Source organism: Symsagittifera roscoffensis, chromosome 8 (assembly GCF_963678635.1).
Source record: "Symsagittifera roscoffensis chromosome 8, txSymRosc1.1, whole genome shotgun sequence".
Classification (NCBI taxonomy): domain Eukaryota; kingdom Metazoa; phylum Xenacoelomorpha; order Acoela; family Convolutidae; genus Symsagittifera; species Symsagittifera roscoffensis.
The window spans coordinates 41,130,079-41,149,459 of record NC_087069.1 but is presented as its reverse complement, the minus strand read 5'-3'; positions in this window follow the sequence as shown (position 1 = coordinate 41,149,459).

Sequence of the window (19,381 nt, the reverse complement as noted above, 5' to 3'; positions counted from 1 at the left end):
CAAAGTTGCAATGTTAATTTTGGATATTCATGAGTGGCGGAATTTTCGGGGATAATTTTTACCATGCATTGAATTGCAGTTCAATTTTTATTCCAAGATAATCAAACTAAAGTACCAGTCAATTCAACTTACCTGCAAACAGGGGCGGATTTAGGGGGGGCGGGGGGGGGGGGGGCGGACACCCTCCCCCCTCAGGGATTCGACCCCCTGCCGACCCAAAGGTTCCCCCCTTTGATACTTTTTAAGAAATCCATTTTTGGCCGACCGACCCTAAAAATTTTCTAAAGGCGCCTTCGGCGCCAATATATACTAATTTTGAGGGGGGATATATACTAAAATTTCGGTCAAAATTTTCCAAAAAGTGCCTAAAAACGCCTTTTTTGACCTGTTTTTTCAAAATTTTGCCTGCGGCCCAAAAAATTTGGCCAAAATAGGGACAAAACCGTGCTTTGGGAGAGCTCGAAAAATCGATTTGGTCGACCTAAAAAAAAAAAAAAAGAAGGTCGTCAAAATTTTCGAAAATTTTTGAAAATCCGCCCCCCCCCCCCTCGAGAAAATCCTAGATCCGCCCCTGCCTGCAAATCTATTTAATTGTGCAAGCTGCAGCAATAGGGTTAAAAACCAACTATTACGCTTTTTTTTTGAATTGAGAATTATCTTTTGGTGTTTTGCTACTAGCCTCGTGATGAAATCTCTGATGTATTATTTTTTCGTGGTATTTATTGGGCATATCGAGGGCGGCTACGTAAACAAATATGAGAAAAATTTTCAATTTGAATGCGAACCTGGAAAATATATTGATAAGATCATAAGCTGGCACAGGAAGGACCTAGGAGACAGGTTGTGGGATTTCGGCTGCAGAGATGGGTTTGTTGTCTCCGATAACTGTACCTGGACGACCCACAAAAATGATTATGATGAAGTCCTGAACTACACCTGCCCTAACGAGAGCAACATTACTGGTTTTAAACCGACTTCAGTAAATACTCTAATGACAGGCGATGGAAGATAAAATGCTGCAAGGTTGGTTGACTCAAGGACCCCCTGCCGACCCAAAGGTTCCCCCTTTGTAATATTTTGAGATATCCATTTTTGACGACGGACCCTAAAAATTTTCTAAGGGCGCCTTTGGCGCCAATATATGATATTTTTGAGGGGGCAGCGCGCGCCGAAAAAACGCGATTTTTTGGTCAAAACTTTCTAAAAAGTGCCTAAAAACGCCTTTTTGGCTTGCTTTTTCAAAGTTTTGCCTGCGGCGCAGAAAAATTTTAAATTTGGCCAAAATTAGGACAAAACAATGTTTTGGGCGAGCTCGAAAAGTCAGTTTGGTTGACCTAAAAAAAAGTCGACAAAATGAAAATCCGTCCCCCCCTCGAGAAAATCTTAGATCCGCCCCTGGTTATGGTGTAAACCAAATTAACCTAAAAAGTAAGATCAGTTTTTGTACTGTGAATTAGGTCATCCCAAGCAGAGTTTTTTTTTCAAAGCAGTTCAATTATATTCTACTTCTTCTCTGTTATGGATTTAACCAAAACTTTTTTTCGGAACCTTTCGTTTTGCACATTTTTTTGCTCAGCAGCCATTAACTACCATACTTTTCCTATTTGAGTTATGAACGGAGTTCTGCACTCATAGAGTAATTTCAGATAAGGTACACCGTCTGTTCGTCACGCTATCTTATTTTCGGCCAGATAGGTTCGTGCAACTTTTTAGTCCAATACCAATCTCAATCTTACTCTTATATCTCCTAGTCTTAATAGATCTAGTTTATACTGGTTTTCGCGAGTTAGTTGTTGACGCTTATCCAGAAGGAGAACAAATGTAGTCTAAGATGTATTTAAATTGTTCTGGTGCTGAAACTACAAGTAGTTTCAGCACTTACAAATAAGTGTCAACGTTAGAGATATGATTGGTTAGTTAGTAAAAATTTTTAGAGATAGTTTTATCAATAATTTAATTGGTTTATAAATACTAGTTTAGAACTGGTTCCACATTTTTGACGGTTATAGAATATTCACAATGGTATAATTGGTTTTGTCAGAAATTTTTGGTGAATCATTGTTGGTTCTACGGCGGAGCCTTTAAACCTAATACAAATTATCAGCTGTATATAAGGATAAACAAAAAAGATATTTTTTTCTGGTTTTTCTGGGCTATTTTTTCGATAAATTATTAATGATAGAAAGTTTTAAAACAATTAAGGCTGCAAGTATTTTTGAGATCTGTTCACCTCTCGATCTTGCAAAAACTTTGGTAGCAGTCGATCACTCTATACTGCTAAAAACTTGTTTGAATACGACTTAAGAGAAAAATTTTCCAATTGACAATTTCAAACCTGTCTGACTGAGAAGATATGTGGCATAGTAAACACAAGAGTCCACTTACAAAAGTTCGAAATACGGCGTGTATCAGTATATGTTATGATCATTCCAATTTTTGCTTTGCATCAAAGATTCAATGATTACGCCTAAAATTAATATTCTGTTTTTACAAACGATGCAAAAATATACGTCAATTTAGAAAGCAAAACAAACATAAAATTACTTCCTAGGAAAAAACTATAAAAAAAATAATTTGATTACTCATTAAACACAGTTCATGACAAGAAAAATTTATTTTGACAACAATGAAATATCTTAGTTTAATGTACTTCTTAGTTTAATGTACTTTGTTACGGCAAATATAAGTCTAAAAATACGTCTCTTAAGGCTAACACTGATAGACATTGGGTTTAAAATTAAAATTTTTGTAAAGTTTTTTCTTATTTTATCGATTCGAATGCTTGCGGCATTTCAAAAAGGCATTTTGATCAATTCTCAAATGCATTTGACTTAATGAAAAATCAAAAAATAAGCGATTGATGGTTTTTCGATCTGGTTTTACATCAAAAATATTACATCAATGCAATTATTTTCACAAGACTGAACTAAACGAAAACCAAAAAAGTTCAGGAACTTTATACGCTCATAATTGTTCTCTGGTTGAAATAGCTACTAAAAAACAACGAAGATGTTAATGGTAGCGACAGTGCCTAGTTAGCTAATGAAAATAAAAAAGTGAAGTTTGGGGGTGGATGGTTATTGTAGAGTGATGAGACAATTAGTGGCTAAAGGAATAATCGACGGACGAAGTAAATGGAAGTATTGTGGGAAGAAGAGAAGTTCTTTCTTAACTTCAAGACTGCTCGTATCAGGGCGAAGCCCTGAATGTTCCGACTGCCTTTTAAGATTTATGGTGCCGTAATGACATTAAAAAATTCAATGAAATAAAATAAAATGAACTTTTTTTTCTTCTGAATTTGAAATTTTTTATCTCCCCACCCGCCATGTAAAGTACAAAATGATAGATTTCGCTCCTTGTAACAAACCATTTATGGCAAATAAGCTTCTTTTAACCAATTTGGAACGATTTCTAAGACGGATTAAATATCCGCTTACGCGTTAATAGCGCGAATTATATCGCGCATTAATTGTCCCAAATTGGCCAAAAGACTAGTTTAAGACTGGTTGGCTTAAGATTCCTACAATTTAGTTGACATTCCCCGCGAAAATTTAACTATAGCATATACTTTCGCCACACAAAAGGAATGTTCTGGCTCAGAAATGGATAACGTTTTTATTTTTGAAGAACTTTGTGGGCTTTTTAGTATGGGGGAATTTCTTCTTATTGCAACCTAACCTATCTTTACTGTCAAATCTGTAAAACGAGTTCAAACTTATGGGGAAATCTATGGCTTCCTTTAGTTTCTGCGATTAGTTGAGCTTTTTTCAAATTAGATTGATTCAAAGTATTGCGAGAACTTTGAATCAAAATTTTTCAAGCGTCTGGTTGCTAAGTGACGAGCTGAATAGCTTGAAAATAGACTAATTCTGGATCGCTAGCGAAGGTTAGTCACCAGTTTAGTTTTTAATCCAATTTATACAATGATGCGTTCTGACGTTTCTAGCTGCGTATCTGAAATTTCAACCATTATGTGAGCTTTGTTTTTGAAACACGAAAGAAGACAAAACATAATATATTTTTTTTGCTTCGAACATCTTTAAGATTTTTAGCAAATCCAATGAATATGAAGTGCAACGTTGGACAAAATTCGCGAATGAAAATTAACTAATTTTTTTCCAAAAATTTCGGAAAAGCTTTAAAATTCATAGAAATTGTCTTTTTTCCAAAAAATTCATTGAGTGTTTTAACCAGTTCACTCCTTTGTGGGAAAGCATCCTTCCTGTCTGTAAAAGTAAAGTAACTTTTGATTAACTGTTGAATTTGAATTTATTCATCTTTCCAAATTTTTAGCGGTGGCTGTGAAACATTTTTGCCATTATGGAACAATTTTGATAAAAAACAAAACAAAACAATTTTTCGGAAATTTATTTAAAAATAGACAGCGCTAAAAATTTTATTCAGGAAAACGTGAGTAAATGGAATTATCAAACGAAGGCATTTTAAGGATTTATCAAATCCGATGTGCTCTTTTTAAGGTATCTGATTTCACGCCTGCTACAACATCTTGCAGCTGGAGTAGCTACACCAATAACTATTATGCATTTATGAAGTATAAAGTTCCATTGGGATCAGTTTTGAGTGGACTTTATAGTCATCACAAGAACTATTACGAGTAAGTTCTTAAACAAAAAATCTTCGAAATGTTGTATTCTGAGGCCTTAAAAAGACTTTTTGTTGTGGAACTTTTAAAAAAAAAAGTTGGTAAAAGAGTACTTTTGCCTTTCATGGTTAGTTAAGACAGGAGATCGTCGAATCGGGTATAAAAGTGAATTGTATGAAATTTTAGAGACAGAAGATGGAAAATGTACTTTTGAAAGTACTTGGACTGCCAGGCGACACAGATAACGTTATTGGAAACTCCGGTTTTCACTTATGTTGGAAAATATGTTATCGGACTCACTACAAGCTTTGAGTGCGGGAACAGTTCGAAGAGCCTCTCCCTGACAAGAGCAGATAAATCGGAGCAAAGTTTTTCAATTTCAGACACCAATGGTTTCACTCGTGGCAGCAGTAAATCAATTAGTGTCTCACTTGAAGCTGGCCCTTCTTTTGTAAGTTACATAAAGCGCCTTAAATTTTAGACTTCATTCAGTGTTTGGTGATTATGAATACCAGGTTTCAAAGAAATTTGAATCATTGAATGCGAAATGAAGACTCAAACGTACATACTCAGATTTTTTGAACTTTTGCTCACTAAAAGTGACGTGTAGGTGGAAATTTTTCATCAACATTTGTATTTTGGATGTACATCGATATGTTTTTTAGATGTTGGTTTTTTATAAGGAAAAAACTATGAATTTTAATTTTTTATCAATCGAAGAAAATATTTTTTTCGCTCAAACATTTACTTCTCAAAAATTTATTAGGACAAAAAAAATCGGTCTAGAATATATAAGTTTTCAAATAAATTTGTTTTTTTTGTAGATGATTGATGATTGTACCTATGAAAAAAAAAGAAAACATTGAATAAGAATATCAGTGTTGTTTGATCTTATCAGTGAGATATCGAATGCATATTACCCAATCGTCGGTGAAGAAGCCATGGTGAAAACATCGTGGTTGATATCAGATGAGGTTAGTAGTTTAGCTAGCAAACGAATGATGTGTTTAGTTTGCAGAAGTTGCCCAAGCAATTCGAGTACTTTAATGATACTGTGCTCTTCAGTGTGAGGTGATTGTTCATACGGAGTGTTTTGAATAAGATTATATAGTTTGTGATTATAGCGAGTGTTATATATGAATTCTAGGATTGGGACTTCAACGGGCTGGAGGTATTCATGAGGGACAATTAGTGGGCGGAATTCGTCTTCATTTAGCAGTTTGGTTAGGAGACAGAAGATATACATCTGGATGATGAAATCGTAAGTTCGGAGGATGCCTTTCAAGTTAGTGTCTTTAATACAATAGGTGAAGTTAAGAAAAAATGGTGATGTGTATTTAGAGTTAATGTATTGATATCTATGGCGAGGTTGTCGTACTGGTGTATTGAGAGTGTAGTGGTGTTGAATGAACTTGTAGTAAGTGTATGTATGTGTTTGTTTAGTTCGTAACATGACTTCGTGTGAACAGTGCAAATCATGTTATTTGGTTGTGAGGAAATGAAAGGTCAGTGAAAAGTGGTTAAATTTGTTTAAGTATGAATCATAAGCATGAATATTTCGTAGTGCTGCTGAGATGACGTTGTCAAAATTTTTTTTAAGTTGTTGAGAGTGAAGGTGTATGGGGCCTTGATGAAAAGTTTTTCAGTTAGTTGGGGGTTAGTAAATGGGTCGTTGTTTAGAAAGATGTCTTCATTAGGTCGAATGATGTTATGATCGTAATAATCGTTTGAATAATCATAAGCTCTAGGTACAGTAAATTTGGTTAGTGATTGTCTGTATACTATTTGCGTAACTTGTTTTGGGGTTATTGTTAGAAGATAGAGTTGGGTGCTGCATACTTCATTAACATAAGACGGGTGTTATATAGTGGTAGTGATAGTGGATTTGTAAAGTGGTAATTAGTTGTCCATGAAAGTGTAGGGTATAATACATGCCCGTTTACATAATTGGGCTTCTTATCACGGGGGTCTGATTGGAAGTACGTATTGGGTTAAAAAGGGTAAACATATTTGGAGGAATTCTTTGGTATTAAAGTGAAGTGGATGATTGACAAATGTGGTGGATGTTCCTGGGTTAGATGGGAATGGAGTATTTGGGAATTTTCTTTTAAAGGTTCGGTAAGCGCGGTTTGTACCAGAGGATGGGGTTGATGAGGAAGTCGGGTTTTGGGAGGATGTATAACTTGAAGAGGGGGTTGGGGTTGATGGGTTGGATGTTGTTATAGATCGTGAGAGTTGGTGAATAGTTAGTGTTTGAGGGTGTTATAATTATTGTTGTAGTGTTATAAAATTATCAAGTTCATGTGATATTTGTGTGTGATCTTGGTCGTTGTTATCGGATGGTTATTTGGTTAGAGGGGAATATATGGGTGTAATATATGAAATGGGTTAGGGAGGGGAAGGGGGTTCAATTTTGACTTGGGAATGGATAGGTTGAAAGGGGGTTTGGGAAAATGTAGATGGACTGGGTTAAGAGTTGCCAAATTTGTCGGGTGTTTCGATATCGTAGTTGTTGAATTGGGAGATAGTGTTATATTCTGTGGTGTTGGAATTAGTATCTGATTCCATGCTGGATTAAATGTTATGATGAGGTGACTGAGGCGGAAGGAAAGCAAAAAAGTGGATGATGAGGAGGTTGTTCTGGACGTTGGCTGGGTGGGAAACTGATTGATGGAGGGATCCAACTTGGCGACTCATCGTGGGCTAAAAAGATGGTTGTTCTGAGAACGAAAATTAGTGGTATGTGGTTGTTCTATAATTTGTTCGTAGGTGTCGTCCATGTTGGGTTGTTGGGTTATTATGTGTTGAATTGGGCTTTGTGGATAATTTGATCTCGAAGTTATGAGGTCTGTTAGGGCGATAATTCTGAAATTTCGTGGTACTTATGATAGGGGGTGGTTATGGTTGAGGTTTGCAATTGTGGTGCTGTACGTGTTGTATTTGGATCGTTTCGTGATTCGTCATACGTGTTTGGTGTTGTTGATAGTTTAGTTTTGTATTCTTTTATTTGAGCGTCTAAAAGAATTTTGTTGATTGATGCTGAGAATATTGCAAAAAATCCTGCAAAAATTATTCGTGCTACGATTGCTTGTCTGTTTAATTGTGTGTGTATAGCGCATGTAATGTAGCTTCCTTTTAAGAGAAAGAAAAAAGATCCAAGAAAGTTGAACATTGCGTATAATATAATCAATCTTTGTAAGATGTAGAATGGCCATCCTAGAAAGGCAAGAAGTTCGTTTTTTAGATTTACAAAACTAAATTTTTTTATCGGTGATATATCTTGTGGTCTCTATTTTTTGCCATTCAAGTAAATATAATCTCTTATATCGTTAATCTTTTCCGCTATGGCGCATTTGTGAAGTAAAAAGTTCCGTTGGGATCAGTTTTGAGTGGTGTATATAGTCATCACAGCAACTATTACGAGAAAGTTCTTAATTAAAAAATCTTCAAAAATTTGTATTCTGAGGCCTTAAAAAGATTTTTGTTGCGGAACTTTTTTAAAAAAAGTTGGTGAAAGTGTATTCTTGCCTTTCATGGTTAGTTAAGACAGGAGATCGTCGAATCGGATATAAAAAAGAATTGTATGAAATTTTAGACACAGAAAATGGAAAATGTACTTTTGTAAGTACTTGGACTGCCAGGCGACACAGATAACGTTATTGGAAACTCCGGTTTTCACTTATGTTGGAAAATATGTTGACGGACTCACTACAAGCTTTGAGTGCGGGAACAGTTCGAAGAGCCTCTCCATGACAAAAGCAGACACATCGGAGCAAAGTTTTTCAATTTCGGACACCAATGGTTCCACTCGTTGCAACTGTAAATCACTTAGTGTGTCACTTGAAGTTGGCCTTTCTTTTGTAATTAACATAAAGTGCCTTAATTTTTAGACTTCATTCAGTGTTTGGTGATTATGAATACCAGGTTCCAAAGATATTTGAATCATTGATTGCGAAATGAACACTCAAACATACATAGTTAGATTTTTGAACTTTTGCTCATTAAAAATGACGTGTAGGTGGAAATTTTTCATCAACATTTGTAATATGGACGTACATCGATATGTTTTTTAGACGTTGGTTTTTTTATCAGGAAAAAACCATCAATTTTTTCTCAATCGATGAAATTTGTTTTCGCTCAAACATTTACTTCTCAAAGATTTATTAGGACAAAAAAAATCGGTCTTGAGTATGTGAGTTTTGATCAAATAAGTTTGGAACAAAAAAAATTGCACAATCTTGAGTTAAGTATCTTGTAATATACTCATAGAGTAATTTCAGATAGGGTACACCGTCTGCTCGTCACGCTATCTTATTTGCGGCCGGATAGATTCGTGTAACTTCTTAGTCTAATACCGATCTTAACCTTACTCTTACATCTCCTTGTCTCAATAGATCTAGTGTACACCGGTTTGCGTGAGTTAGTTCCAGAATGAGAGCAACTGTATTCTAAGTTTAATTCAAACTGTTCTGGTAATGAACCTGCAAGTAGTTTTAATTGATGGATTATGATTGGTTAGTATTAAATATTTTATAAAGATAAAAAATCATAATAATAACCAATGATAATTACTAGTTTAGATCTGGTTCCACCCATCCGGGGCTTAGACAGTTTTAGTTTTCAATGTTCTTTTTGTAGTGGAGGAAGTGTTTTTCTTTAGAGGTTGCGAGCACGTTCTTTTTTCTGGTTTGGAAGAAGAGTTGTCATCACGATCGTTTCGGTAGATCGTAATATGATTTCTGATCAGTTGTGATGAGTGTTGATCTGGTTGATAGGAACATTGCTATTCCCAATCTCGTTTGGGAACGGCATGTAGTTCGACTTTGGATGCAGTGCCTGGTGACTTGGATCTGTACGTATACTTGAACATCGAGATGGCCATTATTATATTGCAATGGGTTTCCTTTGCTGCGATGCCAAGTCGTACTTTAATTTCATTGAGTGTAGTGATTGTGGGCAGCATGTCAGGTGGTTTTGCCAATCTGTAGTTGGAGTGTGATTGGGTTGTCAAGTTCCTTGCTGCTCGTCTTTGGGCTGTATTTTATCCATATATTGCATTGTATTATTTACATATATAAGTCGTTCTTAATCTTGTTTTTTAGTCATGATCTTGTACTAGTTTTTATCGCAAAAGCGTTATTTTTAGTTCGGTTATTTTTAAGTGCTACTCATACTTGACTAACTCCCGTCAAAACTAATGTCGTGGGTGTTATAAAGCGTGGATGTAGCACGGTGTGTGAGACCGGCTATAGAGTTTGCTCAGGACGTCCTATTCTGGTGGGTTAGGCCAGAAGTGAGGGTATAATTTCATGCTCTCTTTTTGAAGGGTCCTGCCTTAGTTCAACCTTTCATGCAATTTTTTTGTTATTAGTGTTTTCTTTTGTTGTCTTAGTTATGTCTTTTTCTCAAAAATCAAATTGTTTGATTTGTGTTTGTCTTTCGACTTTTTGGTGTTTTGTTCTTTTGTGTTCAGACTTAAAGGTAGTCTTCAAAAGAATAACTTATCTAGTTTTAAGCTGGCGTTAATCCAGTTTGGGTACCGTGGGTTTTCTTTTCTTAGGCATGCTGTTAGGTTGTGGTTTATGGTGTTTGGTAAGCTTGCGTTGGTTACTTTGGATTGTTTTATAATTCCTTTCCAACCGAGTTAAGGGAAAGTTTGAAACGTGTTTAAGCTTGTTAGAGTTGTTATCAGTGAAAGTTGAAACTTAAATTCATTTTTTAAACAATTCTTTGTGGACGAGCTGTGCGAATTTGGATAGAATTTATGGCGAAAGAGTATAAAGAAGCGCCTTTAAAAACGTTACTACTGCTATTTGCAATTTATGAACGTTTTTTATTAATTTTTTACTTGAAAAAGTTTGAAGTTTACTGCTTGATTTAGTGGTTGAAATTATCAATTTGTTTTCAATTGTTCGAGAAAGTTCGTAATTAAAAAATCTTTTAAAATTTGTATTCTGAGTCCTTGAAAATACTTTTTGTTGCAGAAGTTTTTTAAAAAAAACTTGGTGAAACAGTTTTTTTTGCCTTTCATGGTTAGTTAGGACAGAAGATCGTCGAATCGGAGGTAAAAAAAAATTGTATGAAATTTTAGAGACAGAAAAAATTGAAAATGTTTTTTTGTAAGTACTTGGACTGCCAGGCGACACAGATAAAGTTATTGGAAACTCCGGTTTTCACTTAGGCTGGAAAATGTGTTGTCGGGCTCACTACAAGCTTTGAGTGCGGGAATAGTTGGAAGAGCCTCTCCCTGACAAAAGCAAATACATCGAAGCAAAGTTTTTCAATTTCAGACACCAATGGTTTCACTCGTGGCAGCATTAAATCAATTAGTGTCTCATTTGAAGCTGGCCTTCTTTTGTAAGTTACATAAAGCGCCTTAAATTTTACACTTCATTCAGTGTTTGGTGATTATGAATACCAGGTTTCGAAGAAATTTGAATCATTGAATGCGAAATGAAGACTCAAACGTACATACTTAGATTTTTTGAACTTTTTCTCACCAAAAGTGACGCGTGTAGGTGGAAATTTTTCATCAACATTTGTATTTTGGATGTACATCGATATGTTTTTTAGATGTTGGTTTTTTATAAGGAAAAAACTATGAATTTTAATTTTTTATCAATCGAAGAATATATTTTTTTCGCTCAAACTTTTACTTGTCAAAAGTTTATTAGGACAAAAAAAATCGGTCTAGAATGTGTGAGTTTTGATCAAATACATTTGGATTACAACTTAAAAAAATTGCACAATCTTGAGTTAAGTATCTTGTAATATACTCATAGAGTAATTTCAGATAGGGTACACCGTCTGCTCGTCTCGCTATCTTGTTTTCGGCCGGATAGATGCGTTCAACTTCTTAGTCTAATACCGATATTAACCTTGCTCTTATATCTCCTAGTCTCAATAGATCTAGTGTACACCGGTTTGCGTGAGTTAGTTCCAGAATGAGAACAACTGTATTCTAAGTTTAATTCAAATTGTTCTGGTAATGAAACTACAAGTAGTTCCAACACTTTACAAATAAATAGGTTGTTAGTTTGATAATGTATGATTGGTTAGTATTAAATATTTTATAAAGATACAAAATCATTATAATAACCAATGATAAATACTGGTTTAGATCTGGTTCCACCCATCCGACGCTTAGACAGTTTTAGTTTTTCAATGTTCTTTTTGTAGTAGAGGATGTGTTTTTCCTTAGAGGTTGCGAGCACGTTCTTTTTTCTGGTTTGGAAGAAGAGTTGTCATCACGATCGTTTCGGTAGATCGTATCATGATTTCTGATCAGTTGTGATGAGTGTTGATCTGGTTGATAGGAACATTGATTTTCCCAATCTCGTTTGGGAACGGCATGTAGTTCGACTTTGGATGCAGTGCCTGGTGACTTGGATCTGTACGGTTACTTGAACATCGAGATGGCCATTGTTCTATTGCAATGGGTTTCCTTTGCTGCGATGCCAAGTCGTACTTTAATTCCTTTGAGTGTAGTGATTGTGGGCAGCATGTCAGGTGGGTTTACCATTCTGCAGTTGAAGTGTGATTGGATTGTCAAGTTCCCTGCTGCTCGTCTTTGGGTTGTATATTATCTTTATATTGCATTGTATTAGTTACAAATATAAATCTTTCTTAATCTTGTTTTTTAGTCATGATCTTGTACTAGTTTTTATCGCAAAAGCGTTATTCTTTAGTTCGGTTATTTTTAAGTGCTACTCACACTTGAGTAACTTACGTCGAAAACAGTGTCGTGGGTGTCACAAACCGTGGATGTAGCACGGTGGGTGAGGCCGGCTATAGAGTTTGCTCAGGTCGTCCTCTTCTGGTGGGTTAGGCCAGAAGTGAGGGTATAATTTCATGCTCTTTTTGGAGGGTCCTGCTTCATTCAACCTTTCTTGCTGTTTTTTATTACTAGTGTTTTTTTGTTGTCTTAATTATGTCTTTTTCTCAAAAATCAAATTGTTTGTTTTGGGTTTGTCTTTCGATTTTGGTGTTTTGTTCTTTTGTGTTCAGACTTAAAGGTAGTCTTCAAAAGAATAACTTATCCAGTTTTAAGCTGGCGTTAATCCAGTTTGGGTACCGTGGGTTTTCTTTTCTTAGGCATGCTGTTAGATTGTGGTTTATGGTGTTTGGTAAGCTTGCGTTGGTTACTTTGGATTATTTTATAATTGCTTTCCAACCGGGTTAAGGGAAAGTTTGAAACGTGTTTAAGCTTGTTAGAGTTGTTATCAGTGAAAGTTGAAACTTAAATTCATTTTTTAAACAATTCTTTGTCGACGAGCTGTGCGAACTTGGATAGAATTTATGGCGAGAGAATATAAAGAAGCGCCTTTTAAAAAGTTACTACTGCTATTTGCAATTTATGAACGTTTTTTATTAATTTAATACTTGAAAAAGTTTGAAGTTTACTGATTGATTTGGTGGTTGAAATTATTAATTTGTTTTCAATTGTTCGAGAAAGTTCGTAATTAAAAAATCTTTAAAAATTTTTATTCTGAGGCCTTGAAAATACTTTTTGTTGCAGAAGTTTTTTAAAAAAAAACTTAATGAAACAGTTTTTTTTGCCTTTCATTGTTAGTTAGGACAGAAGATCGTCGAATCGGAGGTAAAAAAGAATTGTATGAAATTTTAGAGACAGAAAAAATTGAAAATGTACTTTTGTAAGTACTTGGACTGCCAGGCGACACAGATAAAGTTATTGGAAACTCCGGTTTTCACTTATGTTTGAAAATGTGTTGTTGGGCTCACTACAAGCTTTGAGTGCGGGAACAGTTGGAAGAGCCTCTCCCTGACAAAAGCAAATACATCGAAGCGAAGTTTTTCAATTTCAGACACCAATGGTTTCACTCGTGGCAGCATTAAATCAATAAGTGTCTCATTTGAAGCTGGCCCTTCTTTTGTAAGTTACATAAAGCGCCTTTAATTTTAGACTTCATTCAGTGTTTGGTGATTATGAATACCAGGTTTCAAAGAAGTTTGAATCATTGAATGCAAAATGAAGACTCAAACGTACATACTTAGATTTTTTGAACTTTTTCTCACTAAAAGTGACGGGTAGGTGGAAATTTTTCATCAACATCTGTTTTTTGGATGTACATCGATATGTTTTTTAGATGTTGGTTTTTTATAAAGAAAAAACTATGAATTTTAATTTTTTATCGATCGAAGAATATATTTTTTTCGCTCAAACTTGTACTTCTCAAAAATTTATTAGGACAAAAAAAATCGGTCTAGAATATGTGAGTTTTGATCAAATAAATTTGGATTACAACTTAAAAAAATTGCACAATCTTGAGTTAAGTATCTTGTAATATACTCATGGAGTAATTTCAGATAGGGTACACCGTCTGCTCGTATCGCTATCTTGTTTTCGGCCGAATAGATGCGTTCAACTTCTTAGTCTAATACCGATATTAACCTTACTCTTATATCTCCTAGTCTCAATAGATCTAGTGTACACCGGTTTGCGTGAGTTAGTTACAGAATAGGAACAACTGTATTCTAAGTTTAATTCAAATTGTTCTGGTAATGAAACTACAATAAGTTTCAACACTTTACAAAAAAATAGGTTGTTAGTTTGATAGAGTATGATTGGTTAGTATTAAATATTTTATAAAGATACAAAATCATAATAATAACCAATGATAAATACTGGTTTAGATCTGGTTCCACCCATCCGGGGCTTAGACAGTTTTAATTTTTCAATGTTCTTTTTGTAGTAGAGGATGGGTTTTTCCTTAGAGGTTGCGAGCACGTTCTTTTTTCTGGTTTGGAAGAAGAGTTGTCATCACGATCGTTTCGGTAGATCGTATCATGATTTCTGATCAGTTGTGATGAGTGTTGATCTGGTTGATAGGAACATTGATTTTCCCAATCTCGTTTGGGAACGGCATGTAGTTCGACTTTGGATGCAGTGCCTGGTGACTTGGATCTGTACGGTTACTTGAACATCGAGATGGCCATTGTTCTATTGCAATGGGTTTCCTTTGCTGCGATGCCAAGTCGTACTTTAATTCCATTGAGTGTAGTGATTGTGGGCAGCATGTCAGGTGGGTTTACCATTCTGCAGTTGAAGTTTGATTGGATTGTCAAGTTCCCTGCTGCTCGTCTTTGGGTTGTATATTATCTTTATATTGCATTGTATTAGTTACAAATATAAATCTTTCTTAATCTTGTTTTTTAGTCATGATCTTGTACTAGTTTTTATCGCAAAAGCGTTATTCTTTAGTTCGGTTATTTTTAAGTGCTACTCACACTTGAGTAACTTACGTCGAAAACTGTGTCGTGGGTGTCACAAACCGTGGATGTAGCACGGTGGGTGAGGCCGGCTATAGAGTTTGCTCAGGTCGTCCTCTTCTGGTGGGTTAGGCCAGAAGTGAGGGTATAATTTCATGCTCTTTTTGGAGGGTCCTGCTTCATTCAACCTTTCTTGCTGTTTTTTATTACTAGTGTTTTCTTTTGTTGTTTTAGTTATGTCTTTTTCTCAGAAATCAATTTGTTTGTTTTGTGTTTGTCTTTCGACTTTTTGGTGTTTTGTTCTTTTTTGTTCAGACTTAAAGGTAGTCTTCAAAAGAATAATTTATCAAGTGTTAAGCTGGTGTTAATCCAGTTTGGGTACCGTGGGTTTTCTTTTCTTAGGCATGCTGTTAGGTTGTGGCTTATGGTGTTTAGTAAGCTTGCGTTGGTTACTTTGGATTATTATATAATTCCTTTCCAGTCGGGTAAAAGGAAAGTTTGAAACGTGTTTAAGCTTGTTAGAGTTGTTATCAGTAAAAGTTGAAACTTAAATTCATTTTTTTAAACAATTCTTTGTAGGCGAGCTGTGTGAATTTGGATAGAATTTATGGCGAGAGAATATAAAGAAGCGCATTTAAAAAAGTTACCACTGCTATTTGCAATTTATGAACGTTTTTTATTAATTTACTACTTGAAAAATTTTGAAGTTTACTGCTTGATTTGGGAGTTGGAGTTATTAATTTATTTTCAATTGAATGATTATTTACTGCTTTGGGAAAGAGAGTTCATATATTAAATTACTGCTTTGTATGGGATAATTTTATTGCTTCAATTATTGAATTTGTTAATAGAAATTTATGAATTGATAAAAAGTTTCTTTTTTTTTAATTTTTTTTTTTAAGATTGATTGATGATTGTACCTATGAAGAAAAAAAGAAAACATTGAATAAGAATATCAGTGTTATTTGATCTTATCAGTGAAATATCGAATGCATATTACCCAATCGTCGGTGAAGAAGCCATGGTGAAAACATCGTGGTTGATATCAAATGAGGTTAGTAGTTAGCTAGCAAACGAATGATGTGTTTAGTTTGCAGAAGTGGCCCAAGCAATTCGAGTACTTAAATGATACTGTGCTCTTCAGTGTGAGGTGATTGTTCATACGGAGTGTTTTGAATAAGATTATATAGTTTGTGATTATAGCGAGTGTTATATATGAATTCTAGGATTGGGACTTCAACGGGCTGGAGGAATTCATGAGGAACAATTAGTGGGCGGAATTCGTCTTCATTTAGCAGTTTGGTTAGGAGACAGAAGATATACATCTGGGTGATGGAATCGTAACTTCGGAGGATGCCTTTCAAGTTAGAGTCTTTAATACAATAGGCGAAGTTAAGAAAAAATGTTGATGTGTATTGATATCTATGGTGAGGTTGTCGTGCTGGTGTATTGAGAGTGTAATGGTGCTGAATGAACTTGTAGTAAATGTATGTGTGTGTTTGTTTAGTTCGTAACATGACTTCGTGTGAACAGTGCAAATCACGTTCTTGGGGTGTTAGGAAATGAAAGGTTAGTGAAAAGTGGTTAAATTTGTTAAAGTCTGAATCATAAGCATGAATATTTGGTAGTGCTGCTGAGATGACGTTGTCATACTTTTTATTTAAGATGTTGAGAGTGAAGGTGTATGGGGTCTTGATGAAAAGTTTTTCAGTTATTTGGGGGTTAGCAAATGGGTCGTTGTTTAGAAAGATGTCTTCATTAGGTCGAATGATGTTATGATCGTAATAATCGTTAGATTAATCATTAGCTTTAGGTGCAGTGAATTTGGTTAGTGATTGTCTGTATCCTATTTGCGTAAATTGTTTTGGGGTTAGTGCTATTGTTAGAAGATAGAGTTGGGTGCTGCATACTTCATTATCATAAGAGGGGTGTTATATAGTGGTAGTGATAGTGGATTAGTAAAGTGGTAATTAGATGTCCATGAAAGTGTAGGGTATAATACATGCTCGTTTACATAATTGGGCTTCTTATCACGGGGTCTGATTGGAAGTACGTATATTGGGTGAAAAAGGGTAAACATATTTGGAGGAATTCTTTGGTATTAGTGTGAAGTGGATGATTGAAAAATGTGGTGGATGTTCCTGGGTTAGATGGGAATGGAGTATTTGGGAATTTTCTTTTAAAGGTTCGGTAAGCGCGGTTTGTACCAGAGGATGGGGTTGATGACGAAGTCGGGTTTTGGGAGGATGTATAATTTGAAGAGGGGGTTGGGGTTGATGGGTTGGATGATGTTATAGATCGTGAGAGTTGGTGAATAGTTAGTGTTTGAGGGTGTTATAATTGTTTTTGTAGTGTTATGAAATTATCAAGTTCATGTGATGTTTGTGTTTGATCTTGGTCGTTGTTATCGGATGGTTATTTGGTTAGAGGGGAATATATGGGTGTAATATATGAAATGGGATAGGGAGGGGAAGGGGGTTCAATTTTGACTTGGGAATGGATAGGTTGAAAGGGGGTTTGGAAAAAAGTAGATGGACTGGTTAAGAGTTGCCAAATTTGTCGGGTGTTTCGATATCGGAGTTGTTGAATTGGGAGACAGTGTTATATTCTGTGGTGTTGGAATTAGTATCTGATTCCATGCTGGATGAAGTGTTATGATGAGGTGACTGAGGCGGAAGGAAAGCAAAAAAGTGGATGATGAGGAGGTTGTTCTGGACGTTGGCTGGGTGGGAAACTGATTGATGGAGGGATCCAACTTGGCGACTCATCGTGGGCTAAAAAAATGGTTTTTCTGAGAACGAAAATTAGTGGTATGTGGTTGTTCTATAATTTGTTCGTAGGTGTCGTCCATGTTGGGTTGTTGGGTTATTATGTGTTGAATTGGGCTTTGTGGATAATTTGATCTCGAAGTTGTGAGGTCTGTTAGGGCGATAATTCTGAAATTTCTTGGTACTTATGATAGGGGGTGGTTATGGTTGAGGTTTTGCAATTGTGGTGCTGTAGGTGTTGTATTTGGATCGTTTCGTGATTCGTCATACGTGTTTGTTGTTGTTGATAGTTTAGTATTGTATTCTTTTATTTGAAGGTCTAAAAAAATTTTGTTGATTGATGTTGAGAATATTCAAAAAACTCCTGCAAAAATTATGCGTGCTACGCTTGCTTGTCTGTTTACTTGTGTGTGTATAGCGCATGTAATGTAGATTCCTTTTAAAAGAGAGAAAAGAAATCCAAGAAAAATAAACATTGCGTATAATATAGTCAATCTTTCTAAAATGTAGTAAGGTCATCCTAGAAAGGCAAGAAGTTCGTTTTTTAGATTTACAAAACTAAAAAAATTCATCGGTGATATATCTTGTGGCCTTATTTTTCGCCATTCAAGTAAATATAATCTTTTATATCTTTAATCTTTTCCGCTATAGTCTTGTGCGTATATGACTGAAAAGCCTGCTGTTTCTGCAAGTTTGTGTAGGTTTTGATCTATGGGCTGTCGTTGTATTGTATTTTTGTGAGTAATTCTTGAAATTTTTGTGTTCGAATGTGATAATGGATGTCTGATTTAGAATATATACCGATTGATTGTGAATCAAAATTGGGGTTGCGGGCAATAGCTCTAATGCTTTCTGGTGAAAACTTTTTGAGTGGTTGCATGAGTGTAGGATATGCTGTGGCTATTTTCTGATCCACATGGGACTGCTGTATCCCAAAAAAAAGTTCTGCGGGAGAGTATCAAAAAAATTTACTTCATTTTTTTTTTAGAATATTGGGATTCTTTTATAGCATCTTTTATCTTCAAAAACAAATAAAGGTGATACTTTTTTGGTACAAGTGTAATAACAAAATGTATTTCCTTCGTAGTGAATAAAATCTGATCTGTTTCCTGACAATAAATATCCTGCACACGGGATTTTAAATACTGCTAGTGCAAGTATTTGTAAAATTTGTGTGTGTTCAAGTTCGCATATTTGATGGAGTGTTTCAATTTCTGTCAAAGACAAATCTTGAAAGTTTCTACTTATTGTGTGGTCTAATTTCTAAGTGTATGTCATAGTGGATTGTGCCAAAATTAGTGTTGTTCTTGAATGATAATTCTTGTAAACGTGTACTGTTTTTATCTTGTGGTTTCACTTTTCTGCCGATTATTCCTGTATTCTTTTGAAATTTTACTAGGACATATGAGTTTTCATCGTGGTTGAACGAGATGTAGCCGTTTCATGTATAATTAATTTTCCTGTATTCATGTCGAAACCGTCTATGTTTTTGACAAGAATTTCTAAATATTGTGTTTTGTAAAGTGGTTTGTTGTATTTACATGCAAGTTCCGTTTCTGGGTATAATTGGAAACGGGTTATTTTATTTTCTAGAATATGGATGTTTCTGAGTCTATAATTATTTTATCTAAATTGATCAGGGCTTACATCTTCAAACTGGATTGATTCAATAAAAAATTTTTAGTGAAATTTCATCAATCTATCGTGTATTTTTGCTACTTGAAGCAATATTGGTTAAAAAGATCGTAACAAATTTCACTTGGTTTTGTAAGAGCTTGTC